We start from the raw sequence: 16,581 nt of genomic DNA, 5'->3' as shown, positions 1-16,581 counted from the left end.
TAAAGGAATCTAAATCTAAATCTACCACCTCCTCACTGTACCATTTCTTCAAAGTAGAGGACACCCTTACAGCCCCTCAAGGTTGTTTGTTATAACCTTTAATCAGACAATGGATGTTCTGACCTTGACTCCATTTACTCCACATCCCTCAATATCAATGAAATGAAACCATCTTGGTTTCAAGCTTTCATGAGGTAAAAAGCACGTCACAATTCCATCTTCACTGGTCTGGTTCTTAAGTTTAATTACATAACATCTCAAGAACGTTAATATATAGAGGTATCATGGACCCTAGATCTCTCAAGCCTGCTTTACCATTCAATAATAACCCTAATGCAAGGCTGATTGTTTAGCTCAACACATTTACCCTCTCAAATCCATTTGTTCCACTGAGTGTTTTGGGCACAAATGACAGTATTTGGTGCAGTCAACAGTTGAGTTTCCTAACCCCATGGGATGGAGAATTGTAAAAATGTATGAGGCTCTGTGTATTATACATGGATATGTACATAACTTTAAGAACCGTGTGTAACATGTGATATGACATTCGATAGATCGTATGTTGACTACCTTCGAGAAAGGACCTTCAATATCTTTATTACACCAACAAGTGTAACCACCCATTAATGATTCAATGATACTTTATAGTCCTATGTACCTAGGTACAGTGAAATACTTTGTGATGCATACAACCCGGTAATATCACGTAGCAGACCTGACCGGGGCAGTACACAAGTGTCGCCACGTTTTAACACTGACAGTGACAAACGTTCATCCAACAGTCCTATTTACTGCCTGCATGTGGCGGCAGCCCCCTCCCCCACCCCCCACTGGTCACCCTTTGATCTCCCTGAATCAATGACGTCCGGTGTCATTACCATCATTTAGCTCTCCTCTATCAACATCCTCAAGGACACCATTGACCAGAAACCCAGTTGGACCGTCACATACATGCTGTGACTACAGCAGCAGGTCAGATGCTGCATGTCCTGTGGAGAGGAGGAGGGTTACCTTCTACAAGGCATGACAAAAGCATGTTGGGCTACTTTCCACTTGCTTGGATGACGGCAGCTCCAGCAACATGGAAGAAGCTCGACACCATCCAGGACAAAACACCCTGTGTGAATGATGTGCCTCGAATTGTCGCCCATTCCTTCTCTCCAGAGATGCTGCCTCACTCGCTGAGTTACTCCAGCATTTTGTGTCTACCTTCGATTTTACCAGCATCTGCAGTTCTTTCTCACACAGGTTTGTAGGTTAATTGACTTGGTGGGCGTGTAAATTGTCCCTAATGTGTGTAGGCTAGTGTTAATGTGAGGGGATTGTCGGTCAGCGCGGACTCGGAACATGGAGGCAATTGATATCGTGCTGCTGTACCTCTTCCCAATGGTAGCAACAAGACGAGAGCATGGCTAGGGTGGTGTTGGTCTTTGATGATATCAGCTGCCTTCATGATGCAGCACTTCCTGCCGATCTCATCGATGGTGGGGAGGTCAGTATGCGTGATGGAGCGGGCAATGCCCACCACTTTCTACAGCCTCCTTTGTTCTTGGGCATTCGAGTTACCAAACTAGGAAGAAGTCAGTGTGCTCTCCACTGTGAACCTGGATAAGTTCAATAACGTAGACACGAAAAGCTGGAGTAACTCAGCGGGTCAGCCAGCTTCTCTGCAGAAAAGGAATAGGTGACGTTTTAGGTCGAGACCCTTCTTCAGACTGGGTGTGAAGTCTGAAGAAGGGTCTCGATCCAAACCGTTGCCTAGCCCTTTTCTGCAGAGAAGCTGTCTGACCTGCTGAGTTACCCCAGCTTTTTGTTTCTATCTTTTTTTTTAATTTCAAAAAATACTTTTTTGGAGAAATAAATATATCCAAAACATGATCCTTACAAGACTCCATCCAACATTCTCGGAGGCTATACGTACATTCAATACTGTTTGCACAAATTACACAAATTTATCCCCCACCCTTGCCATTCATGTGGCCCACTGCCGTGGAATCCCTTCCCTTCCCTTATTTTTGAGGGGCATCTCCACCACACCCTGCCCCCCATGTCCAGCAGCGGAAGGACCCTAGACTGTGGTCCTCTTCCACCGAGCCTTGGCGTTGGCTGCACCAAGGTTCAGTGCGTCCCTCAGCACGTACTCCTGCAGTCTACAGCGGGCTTTGGTTTAAACCAGCATCTGCCGTTCCTTCTTACACTAGGTTCAGTAGGGTATTCAGCAACATATCAAATCTCCTCACACCTTTGAGCAAAGTAAAGGTGTTGATGAACTTTCTTTGTAATTGATTCACTGTGACAGTTCATCAGAGGCAACATCATGGTGAATGGTGTATGTACCCACTCCAGCACAATCACTTCCTTAAGTACAAACAAATCTTACGTACCAACTAATAAGTATAATTTTCCTTCATTAGAGTGCCAATACTTCTGGTGTGGCCTCAGCAGAGCCCATAACCCTTCACACCCTTACTAAATCATCATGATTTATATTAAAAGATTTTCAATTTTAAAGAAAAGGACTTGCATTGCCAAATCTTCTTGCACAACCACAGGTGACTCCAAGGCCAAGGAAATATTTCTGGGGTGTAGTAATGTTTGAAACAGGGCATATTAACCCATATTAACGAGCACACTCCCACAAATGCCAATGAGATAATGAGCTGATAATTGTGCTGTTATTTAAAAAGAAAAATATTGACCAAGAAAGTTCCCCTGCTCTGCCAATCATGTTGAGTGATCGTTATATCCTCCTGAGTGAGTAAAAGGCAGCTTAATGCCATGTCCAGAGTGCATTAATACTCATCAATAGTGTTGATGAAGTGTAATAAAAATGAACTGCAGATGCTGGTTTACTGTATGCCAAAGATAGACACAAAATGTTGGAGTAACTCAGCGGGTCAAAATGTATCTCTGGAGAAAATGGATAGGTGACGTTTTGGGTTGGGACCCTTCTTCAGACTGATTGGGTGGGAGGGGAGGGTGGAAAGGAAAACTGGAAGCAAGAAAAGACCAGGGCAAACCAGGGCAGGCAAAAGGTGACCTCAGTCAGGGAGGTTCCCGGATGGTGTTCAAGAAGGAACTGCAGATGCTGGAAGATCGAAGGTACACAAAATTTCTGGAGAAACTCAGCGGGTGCAGCAGCATCTATGGAGCGAAGAAAATAGGCGACGTTTCAGGCCGAAACCCTTCTTCAGACGGTTCCCGGATGGGCTGCCTGTTTCACTCATGATGGTGTGATTCCAAGAGAGATACATCCTTGCGAACTGTGAAACTGGTTAATCGACTTTTAATGAGGGAAGGAGAGCAAGGGGCAAGATAAAGGGGGGGGGGGGGGGGAGGGGGGGGGGGGGGGTGAGGGGGGAGCATTTGTAGAAGTTACCCAAAATTAGAGAATTCAACATTCATACTGCTGGGTTGTAAACTATTCAAGAAAAATACAAGGTACCTCTAATTGGTGTGTAGCCTCACTTTTGCAATGGAGGCGGCCCAGGACAGAAAGGTCAGTGTGGGAATGGGAAGGGGAGTTAAAATGGTTGGCAAGCGGGAGATCCAGTAGGCCTTTGCGGACCAATCGTAACTGAAAGCTACTTGACTGGTGCCCGCAACCAAGAGTGCCAACAACTAATATAACAATAGGTGATGCTGGAAACACCTAGCAGGTCAGACAGCATCTGTGGAGAGAGAAACAGTTAACATTTCAGGTGGAGATCCTTTGCCAGAGAAGCTCATTGATGTGGCTTTGATTAAGTCTGACATCAGAAACGTTCGCCATTTCACAAACAACAAATGCTGTCTGGTCTGTTGAGTGTTTCCAGCATTTTCTGTTATTTCTTGCAGTTTTTATTTCCTGCAATTTTTACGTTTCTTCTTCTCCTGTCAGCTAATCAACAGTTGCCACAAATGAAATAACTATATCATGCCTATAGTAAAAAGTGCAAGATGCAGAAATCTTTAGACTTTAGAGATAATGCGAAGAAACTGGCCTTTTCCTATACACTAGGGACAATTTTACAATTCACAGAAGTCAATTAACCTACAAACCTGAATCTGAATCTGAAGCCAGAAGGTAATTTTATAAAGAGATCTACAGGAGGCGCTGTCTCAAAAATGTCAGCAGCATCATCAGAGACCCACACCACCCTGGCCACACTCTAATCACTTAAATCACTTTAGTTTTTAGTTTTATTTAAAGAGTGAGTGTAGAAACAGGCCCTTCGGCCCATCGAATACACCAATGATCACCTGTACACTAGTTCTATCCTACACACTAGGGACAATTAACAAAGCCAATTAACCCGCAATGTCCTTAAAAATGTGGTAGGAATCCAGAGCACCTGGAGAAAACTCACACAGTCACAGGGAGAGCTTACAAACTCCGAATAGACAGCACCCATAGTCAGGATCGAACCTGGGTCTCTCGCGCTGTGAGTTGGGTTGCCAACTGTCCCGTATTAGCCGGGACATCCGTATATTGGGCTAAATTGGTTTGTCCCATACTGGACCGCCATTTTCCCGTATTTGACAGCTACTACTCGGGTCGAGGGGACTGTCGGGTCGGAGTGCCGCGTCCGGCCCCGCCTCACCCGTCCCGACGTATGGTGCAGCCCGGCCTGCTGTCCGACCTTCGGACCTTCGCTTACCCGCCAACACCACCGCCCTTCCTTCTCATGGCCGATCATCGGTTCATGAGTTGGATGGGGTTTGCCGGACTTTGCGCGCGATGTCGCTCGGGCCAAAACTCCACAACTGGCCCGCCGGCTGGGCTTTGTGTGCGGTTCAGCACCCGGGCCAACTCATCATTCACCCAGCCACGGCCGAGATGCCCGTCGGGAATTTGTCCCTTGTTTTGACCTTTTGTCCCTTGTTTGGGAGTGAGAAAGTTGACAACCCTAGCTGTGAGTCGGCAACTCTACCCCTTCGCCACCGTGCCGCCCTGTTGACTCTTGGCATTACAACAGTGAACTGGTCAGCTGGATAGTCATTGGGAGGATCGCACACAGAATGTGGTGTTTCAAATGCATAACCTTTGATGGTGTGGAAACATTAACCTTCACTGCCAATACCACCTGTCCAGTGTTCATTTCCAATGTACCTTGTTGCAAATTTAAGAAAACAGAAATGCTTATGGTTCAAAATGTTCCGTCCAGCAAACAAAACGAATGTAATGTGGCACATCCTGTTTGACATCCTGATCAGCTACTTCATCCATTTCCTGGTAACTCTTTCAGCACAAAAACCATGCCTCCGTGTTTCCCCCCCACCACCGAAAGCATTAAACGGAATAAAGGCAACAGAAATTAGTTAGTCAACACACCAAAAAAAAAACTTACATTTCTACTGGACCTTGTATAATCTCAAGATCTTCAAAAGCTCTTTGCAGATAAACAGACAAGTGTTGTGGTGTGGTCAATGCAGCTGTCATTTCGCACACTGCAATTTCCCACATGCAATAACAACCAGTCAGTTATATTGAGTTAACTTTAACTTTAGAGTTACGACATGTAAGCATGCCCGAATCCACGCCGATCAGCGATTACCCCATGCACTAGCACTATCCTACACACTGGGGACAATTTCCAATTTTTACCAAAGCCAATTAACCTACAAACCTGTGCGTCTTTGGTGTGTGGGAGGAAACCGGAGCACCTGGAGAAAACCCACGCCGTCACAGGGAGAACCTACAAACTCCGTACAGGCAGCACCTATGGTCAGGATCAAACCCAGGTCTCTGGCACTGTAAGGCTGCAACTCTACTGCTGAGCCACCGTACTTACTGCCCTTGTTACTTGTTGTTGGATAAGGATTTAATACCAACCCAGATATTTAGGTTTCGGATATCATTTTTTCTAATGCTTACCAAAGATGGCAAAGGCTTGGATTAACATTGCCCCAAAGCGCACAATTTTGCTCCCAGCAAGGCATTCCGCCGTAAATCTTCCCTCAGCAATGCACCGCGCCTGCAACCCTGCTTCTGTCAATGCACTGCTCCACAAACCCAGCTGCAACGTTGCACTACTTCTGCAGGATTGTACTGAACTGTCCACCTAAGGTTTCCAGTTTACTCCTGGAATGGGCCTCGAGATGCCTTTGGTTATTGAGATGATGTTATGGTGGAAAGCTCAGTGTCAAAACATACCTTCCTGCATTTGACTGTTAAATAGGTCAGTGGGACACAGAAAGGCGATCAGTGGAGCACAGAGACCTCACAGGAAGGCTGTGTAAGTGGTTGAATAAAGATTGAATTGAGGCATTAGAAACTGCTGATTGCAATGGAATGGACAGGCAATGGTACGAGTCGGGTCCCTTCACTTAAAGACCGTGGGATCGGCTTTTCGGCATTCAACTGAAGGAATGGACGCTTTACCTTCAAACTGCTGAGTCACTGCTAAGTTTATTTTTCATTTCCTGTTTTCGCTCACATTAGATCAGGTTTTAAGCAGGGGAGTGGTTGGCAATCAGAGATTGGAGAATGGACAAAGATAACTAATGATAGTCATCAAGAGACAGTCATTTCACCACTCAAGTCTATTGCACCATCCAATTAGATCTCGGCTGATCATCAGATATACAGAGTGGTCCATTCACTCCTCCAAGTACTGTGGCTTCAGATGCCTTTGCAACTGGACATGAAATGAAAGCAATGCTCCATTATGCGAATGATCCTTTATAGGACTACTGGTAAAAAGTTCATGAGTTGAACCTTAGTGTCCTGGCCAATATCTATCTCTTACCAATCTTAACATATCAGTTACGCTGCCCGACTTACGTAAGGGATTACGTCCCGCGTAACTGATATGTTACGTAAGTCGTTAATGGAGACCAGGTGGGTGCTCCAACGCGGAGACCACATGGAAGCATCCACGAGAACAGCTGACTGGCTTGCGATAAATTAGGGCGGCACGGTTGCACAGTGGTAGAGTTGCTGCCTTACAGCTGCGTCAGAGACCCGGGTGTTGGATCCTGATGTTGGGTGCTGTCCGGGTGGAGTTTGCACATTCCCCACATGACCACGTGGGTTTTTATCCAAGTGGTACGGTTTCCTCCCACGCTTGGCGAAAACCCACACAGGTCACGGGAAGAACGTAGAAAAGGGTGCGACAAAGGTTCACCTGCATCTCCTCCAACCTCATCTACTGCATCCTCTGCTCTAGGTGTCAGCTGATTTACATCGGGGAGACTAAGCGTAGGTTGGGCGATCGTTTCACCGAACACCTCCGCTCAGTCCACAATAACCAACCTGACCTCCCGGTGGCTCAGCACTTCAACTCCCCCTCCCATTCCCAATCCGACCTCTCTGTCCTGGGTCTCCTCCATTGCCAGAGTGAGCAACAGCGGAAATTGGAGGAACAGCACCTCATATTCCGCCTGGGGACCTTGCGTCCGGATGGCATTAACATTGAATTCTCCCAATTTTGCTAGCCCTTACTGTCTCCTCCTCTTCCTTAACCCTTGAGCTTTCGCCTCCCACCCTCCTATCCGCCCGCCCTCGGGCTCCTCCTCCTCCCCTTTTCCTTCCTTCTTCCCCCCCCACCCCCCATCAGTCTGAAGAAGGGTTTCAGCCCGAAACGTTGCCTATTTCCTTCGCTCCTAGATGCTGCCGCACCCGCTGAGTTTCTCCAGCAATTTTGTGTACCTTCGATTTTTCAGCATCTGCAGTTCCTTCTTGAACACTTTGTTTACTTTTCCTGTTTGTTCGCCTCGTTGTCACCTTCCCCTCAGCCAGCAATGAACTAGTCTACATTTCCTTGAACATTATCTACTTTGATCAGTCGTTTTCACACCTTACATTCTCTTTGTACCCTTCCATATCTCTAGTCTCCCTCCCAGTCTGAGGAAGGGTCTCGGCCCGAAACGTCACCCACTCCTTCTCTCCAGAGATGCTGCCCGGCCCCGCTGAGTGACTCCAGCTTTTTGTGTCTATCTTCGGTTTAAACCAGCATCTGCGGTTCATTCCTACACATGTAATTGAAACCACCAGGTTCAATGGGAGAAGACAAACAGGAAGCTGAATGGTTTCCAGTGACACGTTATAAATTATACATCATGAATGCGAGCTCCATGCTCCTCCTGACCGACTTTACCGTGTCCACACTCCCCGGTTAGATGCTGCCTGACCCACTGAGTTACTCCAGCATGTTGTGTCTATCCCTCGGTTCGATAGGTATGGGCCTGCCTGCCACATGGAAGAGGAGGCACTGTTATACATACCAACATGCAGGCACTGAATCATTCACAGCTCGATAAAACATTGAAGGATAAGCCTTAAACTAAAATCGTTAAGCTTCATGAGGTCACATGCAAACCGACAGAACAACACCTCATATTCCGCTTGGGTAGCTGACAGCCCAGCAGTATGAACGGTCTTCTCCAGAGATGCTGCCTGACCCACTGTGTTACTCCAGCATCTTCAGTATGAACATCGTATTCTCCAATTTTAAGTAACCTGTAACTAATCCTCCCCCCTCTTTTCTCCCCCGCACATCACCCCCTCTCCTTCTCTAGCTTTCTTCTTCCCCCTGACGTATAACCAGCCTGAAGAATGATCTCGTCCCGAAACATCACCGATCCATGTTCTCCAGAGATGCTGCCTGACCTGCCGAGTTACTCCAGCACTTTTGTGTCCTTTTGTGTATTAACCAGCATCTGCAGTTCTTTGTTTCTACATTTAAGCATTAAATGTTCTGTTGTAGTGCTTCCGGTCCCTGCACTGTCTCTCTTTGGTTAGCATAAAGGTAAAGTTTCCTTGCTGGCTAACCCTCTCCTTTCTCCCGCTCTCCCTCACTGATATATGTAGTAGATCTTCCTCTGCAAAGCTACCTTATAGTAAGTATACACTGTTGCATTGATAAGGGAGGCTCATTGTCTTCTGTAACATGCTCCATTTGCTATTCCTCTTCCTCCATGGCATGCTGCTACCGTTAAACTTCCTGAAGACACTCGGTCTCAGTCAGCGGCCCCCAGCCCTTGAACAGATATTGAAGATCGAAAAGGGTGATTAATATCAGGTCCTGTGACTGTGGCCTTGAACGTACCCAAAAGCTGTTGAGAAATGCAGCCTGATGCTTCTTTTACATAGTGTCCGACGAAATAGTCAGAAGCTATTTGGCCCATCGAATCTGTGACGGCTCTCAAAAGCAATCACCGCCCCATGGGTCTTTCCCTGTAAATTCTCCCTGCCTTCAGAAGGCAAGTCACAGCAGCCAGTTAATCTGCCCAACAGCACTTCTTCAGGAGGACTTGGGTAGGTCAAAGGCACCCAGAGGTAACCCATGCAGTCACAGGGAGAGTATGCAAACTTCACCCACACATATGCACACACGTTTGCACACACGTGTTTGCACACACACGTGTTTCCACACACACCTTCATCTGGGCATTGGCACTTTGAGGCAGCAGTAGCTTCACTAAATGCACCAATGAACTTTCAGTATAACCAATTTCCCTCAGCGCAAAACTAATGCAGAAACCTCCTTTTGGTGAAAAACAATTCTCCTGCAAGTTTCCTCCAAGTTTGCTATCCCTTACCACAAACTTGTGCCCTTGGTTATTGACAGCTTTGGTATAGAGAAAAATTCTCACTATCAACTTTATCCGTGTCTCTCAATTTTGAATTCCCTCAATTGTGTCCTCCCTCGGCCTACTCAGACCCGGCCGATCCAGACTTTCCTCGTAGCATTACTCCACCTCTGTTGGTATCCTGCCAAAACGTTGCTGTACACTCTGCAGTCCCATCACATCCTTCCTGTGGCGTTGTGGCCAGACCTGTCCACAGCACGCCATCTGCGGCCAAACTAATGATTTACGCAGTTCTCAGCCTTGGGCGGCGCGGTTACTGTACAACGACTAACCAAGTAAGTCACCAGTCAAAGACCATCCACTAATTCAAACAAGTTACTGAACATTAAGGTCATGAGGTAGAAAAACAAACATTAGGATGCTTGATTTGTGAGGAATCATTAACTTATCAAAAGCGGCAAGAGATTCAAAGCATGATTTCATTGTCCTTCCATCAATTTAATCAGTTTTGGGGGTAGATTGAGACAGAATAAAGAGTCTTGACATTCAGTTGCGTTGTTTTACTTTTGTAAAGTTTTTTTCCAGGATGTTGCCTGACCCACTGTTACTCCAGCAGTAATGTTTTTTCCGCCTATGCTACAGGGAGGAGATGCAACACCTGGTCTCTTCCCCTCTCACCATCCGGGAACTGGCACAGTGACGCAGCGGGTAGAGCTGCTGCCTCGCCAGAGATCCGGGTTCAATCCCGACATCGGGTGCTGTCTGTGCGGAGTTCGCACGTTCTCCCTGTGGCCGCGTGGTTTTCCTCCGGGTGCTCCGGTCTCCTCCCACGTTCCAAAGACGTGCGAGCTTGTAGAACGACTGGCCTCTGTGAAAATTTCCATGTATGTTGGAAGCGAAAGTGGTACAACAGAGCTAGTGCGAACGGGTGATCGATGGTCGGCATGGACTCAGTGGGCTGAAGGGCCTGTTTCCATGCTGTGTATCTAAATTAAACTAAAACGCATCACTCTTTCCAGCCGACACAGTGATTCACTTGGACCTCTTCCAATCCAATGTACCACATTTAATGGACACGAGACGATTACATTGGAAAAACATTAACTTATTTTTGATCTTCATAGATGCTGCTTGACCCGCTAACTATTTCCAGCATTACCATTTTTATTTCACAATTCCAGCATGTGCAGCATTTTATTTTGTGGCATCGCTTATGTTACATGGGCAATAATCCATCTGCCCCACAGCATAAAACACTTAGAATAGCACGTACTGTTTTGGTTCTGTAATACAAATATTCTACTGCTGAACTGATACAAAAACAGGCAGAGTACAAGACCAAGAAGGTTTTGTTACAGTTGCACAGGTTTTGTAGAGATAGACACAAAATGCTGGAATAACTCAACGGGACAGGCAGCATCTCTGGAGAGAAGGAATGGGTGACGTTTCCGATTGAGACCCTTCTTCAGACAAGTCAATCCAAAACGTCACCCATTCCTTCTCTCCAGAGATGCTGCCTGCCCCGCTGAATTACTCCGGCATTTTGTGTCTATCTTCGGAGAAAACCAGCATTTGCAGTTCCTTCCTGCAGGTATTGTCCAGACCCCATTTTGGGCTACTTATCCCGCAAAGCTTAGTTTTCCAAGTTAGAGAGGTGGTTACAGGAAAGGACAACCAGTATTTAATGATATTAAAAACAATGGCTCAGAGCTTGAGACCAGGTTCAGTCGGTGTAGGTTTCTACAGGTGCTGTGCTTTCCTTCCATATCCCAAAGACGCGGTTTGTGGCTACTGCTAATTATCCCTTGTCCAAGTGTAGTGCATGAGAAATGGGGAGTGAGGTTTGTGCGAGGTAGAATGGGATTAGTGTAGAAGGGTGCCTGATGGGTGACAAAGTCACACTATATGACTTGACAATAGCACTTACTTAATACAACAGTAATAAGGAAACTAAAAGCACTTTTAGTTACAGGTCCTTGGATAGGATAGGTTTTGAAGGATATGGACCAAACGCAGGCAGGTGGGCCGAGTGAAGATGTTGGTCGGTGTCGGCAAGTTGGGCCGAAGATCCTGTATCCATGCTGTATGACTTAACTGTAGACACTGGTGAAAGGCCATTGACCTGATACATTCCGTCTACTTCTCTCTCTCAACAGATGCTGTCCGACCTGCTTCGTATCTCCAGCCACTTCTGTTTTCACTTTAGTGCAGAGGAGGTGCTGTCCCAGGAATGCTATTCACACTTGAAGGGTCTTGACCCAAAACATCATCAAATCCTTTTTTCCAGAAATGCTGACTGACCCGTTGAGTTACTCCAGCATTTTGTGTCTATATTCAGCGTAACGCAGCATCTGCAGTTCCTTCCTACCTATTCCTTACTGTGGCATATATTTCTACCCTAAAGGATGTGTTTTTAATAATAGACCCATAATAGCTATGTGCAATGAATTATGCAAACCAGGAGAGACAGGTCATGAGCATTTAATCGTTATATGTACCAAAAACAGAACAATGACATTATTGCAGCAGCAAAACAGGTCTGTAACCGCAAGAACAAAAATAGGTCAATCATTTTTTTTTCAATAATATTATTATAAAACAAAAGCCTGAAGTCCCTAGTGCAGCCAAGTCACGTTGTGCTTTAGGTGTTGCTTGCAGTGTTCAAGAGCTTGATTGGTTTTGGAGAAGAAGCAGTTTCTGAAGATAGACACAAAATGCTGGAATAACTCAGCGGGACAGGCAGCATCTCTGGAGAGAAGGAATGGGTGACGTTTCGGGTTGAGACCCTTCTTCAGACTGATATCTGAGATATGAAATTGATAATATTGGGCATTTTAGGTGCCTAACAAAATGGAGGATTTCTGCTTTTGCAAAACCTGCCAACATCTTTTGCAAAAGCTGCAAAGACCATGAGGATCATGGCTCCAGAATGTCTGTGGCCTGGGAGGGAGTTGAGTACATGGTGGTGTCCAGATGTCCTTTAATTGTTAATATGTATGAGGGTTTTGCACGAGCAAGGTCCTGTTGCAAATGCATGCTCAGAATTGGATGGGAAATGATGCATAATAATACTGTTGTTAACTATGTTGCACAGTCTTCACGCCGTTATTCGTGATTGGTCAAGGAAAGGGGTCTTGCCCAAATATTTTACATTACCTGATAAAATGTTTCTTTGCTGAATGGAACTGTTTCCCATTAAGTACTTTCTGTAGAAACAATGTTATGTGATATTCTGTGATTGGGTTAGGGGACTGTCAATTAATGTATTTTATGATCTTGTTGAGATTAGCTTCTGCAGAGAGATTCAACTTTTATTGGAAGACCTTCCTGTCCCCACCCCAAACTCTCCCCCCCCTCCCCATCCCATGTATTTAGCGCCAAGTCTATTACTATGTGTTGAATGTTGATGTGCGGTGTGTGTTGTGTGATTGTGCAGTGTGTCTGTGAAATGCGTGTGCTGGTTGATTGTGCAGTATGCATGCTGCTTATGTTTGCTGATTGTGTCCCTTTTTAAAAAGCTACTGTAATGCGCCCTTTTAAATTGCCCCTCGGGGACGAATAAAGTGCTTTGAATTGAATTGAAGGGTTGGTGAGGGTATAAAAGCGGGGAGAGCATATGAGATTGTGCCGATCTTCTGGGGCAGCACTTGTGACTGTGCTGACCTTCTGTAGTTGTTCTATTCGCAAGAGGCTGAAGGGCTTGGACGAGTAGAGACAAGGATTGGACCCACGGTGTTGGATTAGGTATCGTATAGGTAGTGTGTCTGTTTGGAAAATAATGTTAGTTGATTCAGTGTTTGTATTCAGTGTTTTACTGAACCAGGCTAACGGGGTGAGATTAGGATCGGAATTACAAAATCAGTCTGAAAAAGGGTCTCAATCCAAAGTGTTACCCATTCCTTCTCTCCAGAGATGCTGCATGACCCGCTGAGTTACACCAGCATTTTGTGTTTATCTTCGATTTAAACCAGCATCTGCAGTTCTTTCCTACAGAAGCAGTTCCTGAACCTGGAGGTCAAGGTCTGAAGACTCGTATACCTTCTTGCCAGGGTGGCGTGGGTCTTTGATCATATTGGCTGCCTGTTTGAGGCAGCGCCTCCTGTCGATCCCTTCGAAGGTGAGGAAGTCAATCCCCTTCAATGCCCTCCATAATATATGGGACGAAGACCCATCACTTATTTAGTTGCCTCTGTACTCCGCAATTTGAGATTTGTAATAGAAAAAAAAATCACATGTGGCTGAAGTGCACATTGTCAGGTTTTAATAAAGGCCATTTTTGTACATTTTGATTTCACCATGTAGAAATTACAGCAATTACATAGTTCCCCCATTTCAGGGCACCATAATGTTTGGGACACATGGCTTCACAGGTGTTTGTAATTGCTCAGATGTGTTTAATTGCCTCCTTCATGCAGGTATAAGAGAGCTCTCAGCACCTAGTTTTTCCTCCAGTCTTTCCATCACCTTTGGAAACTTTTATTTCTGTTTATCAAAATGAGGGCCAAAGTTGTGCCAATGAGAGTTAAAGAAGCCATTATGAGACTGAGAAACATGAATAAAACTGTTAGAGACATCAGCCAAACCTTAGGCTTACCAAAATTAACTGTTTGGAACATCATTAAGAAGAAAGAGAGCACTGGTGAGCTTACTAATCGCAAAGGGACTGGCAGGCCAAGGAAGACCGCCACAGCTGATAACAGAAGAATTCTCTCTATAATAAAGAAAAATCCCCAAACACCTGTCTGACAGATCAGAAACACTCTTCAGGTGTGGATTTGTCCACTGTCCGCAGTAGACTTCATGAACAGATACAGAGGCTACACTGCAAGATGTAAACCACTGGTTAATGCAAAAGTAGGATGTAACCTCCCTGAAGTTTGTACATTTGCTCAGAAAAGTTGGGGGGGGGGGGGGGGGGGGGGGGTGGTGGCAAAGAATGTGAAGAGTTGTGTTTGAGCAATGCAGTTTCTATTGTTTATGACAGGAGAGTCTTCCAATAACAGTTGAATCTCTCTGCACAATGGGGGCGGTCAGGGTAAAGGTGTGGGAAATTGTGCTACATTGGACTACAGGGAGATTTACTCCTGGGGCAGTTGTAAGTCTACGCAATGATCAGCATAGAGCGAGGCGGGTAGTAGAATCCTGCAGGGTTTTCTCCGTCTAAACAAGTTGAATTAAGATAGCTTTTATCTCTCAATCTCAAGTAACTGTAGAATTTACTGTAGAATACGAGATTTCAGTTAGCTAGACTCACTGTTCTCCCCACAAGCTCCCATCGCAGTTGTACAATCACCCTGCAAGGACTCGGATTTAGCAAGCCAATTGAAAGGCTTGACTGAAAACATCGACTTTGCCTCCATGGATGCTGCCTGACATACAGGGAGTTCCACCAGCAGTTTGCAACTTCTGCGCAAAGCTTGAATAATTCAGTAAGTTAATGATTTAACCAAGGGAAGGAATCTTTACATGAACCAAGATCCTGTTTCCGACCATGAATTTGATGAAGCACTAAGACAAGAAGCTTGCTGTCCTTGTTTGGAGACGAAGTTAACCAGACTGTTAAGGAGTCAGGTCCCAACCCAAAACATCACCCACCCATGTCCTCTGGGGATGCTGCTTGACCCATCGGGTTTCTCCAGCACTTTATGTGTGTTTTTTTTTTTAAGATTTGACTAATTGGCTCAAGAGTGGAGCTCTCCTCAAGACATTTTCAAGATGGAAGCATGTGGATGATTTGATTCGGGAAAATGGAACCGGATCATTTTTTAAAAATGAACTTATATGAAAGAAAGTATGATAGCTACAGGGGATTCCTGACTAGAATGTCCATCTTTAATAGTTGCTGCGTAAACATGCCACCTACAATTTAACCAAGAATTGCATGACCATTCCCAGCTTCAAAGAAAGCAATGTTAAGATCGCCAAGGCATAGAATGCTGCAGACCAAGTGCTGGTGAATGGCATTAGTGTAAATGGGAGCTTGGTGATCACCATCAACAGATACAGGGTGGGGCCAAAGAGCCTGCTTCTGTGCTGTGAAACTATCAGAGTGCAAAGGCCAAAGCCGAAACATTTGAAACTACCTTTAGCAAGTACCAAGTGGATAATCCACTCCAACCCACCGTGATCAACGTCCAACCAGGGAAAAACCAGCAGAGCAAGATTTCAAAACATGGCTGAGAATACTGGATGGAGTGATAGATACAAGCGGGATTGAAGACCCACGTTCCTAATATAATCCTGCCTCAAGCCAAACTGGTCCAACTCTGATATCCACCCAGCAAAGTAGACAATAGAAACAAAAAGCTGGAGCAACTCAGCTGGACAGGCAGCATGAAGAAGGTTCGACCCTGAACGTTACCCATTCCTTCTCCCCAGAGATGCCATTCCTTCTTTTTGTGTCTATCTTCCGTTTAAACCAGCATTTGCAGTTCGTTCCTACAGCAAAACAGACAACTAATTTCACACAGAGAGTGGTGAATCTCTGGAACTCTCTGCCACAGAGGGTAGTTGAGGCCAGTTCATTGGCTATATTTAAGAGGGAGTTAGATGTGGCCCTTGTGGCTAAGGGGATCAGGGGGTATGGAGAGAAGGCAGGTACGGGATACTGAGTTGGATGATCAGCCATGATCATATTGAATGGCGGTGCAGGATCGAAGGGCCGAATGGCCTACTCCTGCACCTAATTTCTGTTTCTATGTTTCTAACTGCCCAGGAAAAAGTAAGACAAATCCAGTCTGGCCAATTTATGTCCAGCAGGTTGCAGTCAGTGTGATAGAAGCCGATATCAATAACCTGACGATCCAGAAATGCCATTGCTTCGGTCCAATTGCGGACAAAACCACTGAATTGCAGAGGTGAAAGGAGAGTGACATCCTTGACGTCAAGGCAGCATTTGACCAAGGATTCCCATTAAAGTTGAGGCCAGTGGGCATCGAGGAGAAAACTCTCCGCCTGCTGGAGGCACCTGATGTAATGGGAGCTCGTGCTGGAGCTCGATCAGCTCAGCCCCAGAACATCACTGCAGCCAATCTCCTGAAACTCGTGCGTTGTTCATGATCCCTC

The 16,581-nt window shown here is 45.6% G+C and overlaps 1 protein-coding gene across 3 annotated transcripts in view; it reads right to left on the bottom strand.

The window, feature by feature from the left end:
• LOC129706230 (transcription intermediary factor 1-alpha-like) overlaps positions 1-16,581 on the bottom strand; it is a 99,982-nt gene that overhangs the window by 41,523 nt on the left and 41,878 nt on the right. The gene's annotated exons all lie outside the window — the stretch shown is intronic.

The sequence above is a fragment of the Leucoraja erinacea genome, chromosome 19 (assembly GCF_028641065.1).
Source record: "Leucoraja erinacea ecotype New England chromosome 19, Leri_hhj_1, whole genome shotgun sequence".
Taxonomy (NCBI): Eukaryota; Metazoa; Chordata; class Chondrichthyes; order Rajiformes; family Rajidae; genus Leucoraja; species Leucoraja erinaceus.
The sequence above is the reverse complement of the archived record's forward strand: the minus strand, read 5'-3'. Positions and strand labels throughout refer to the sequence as shown.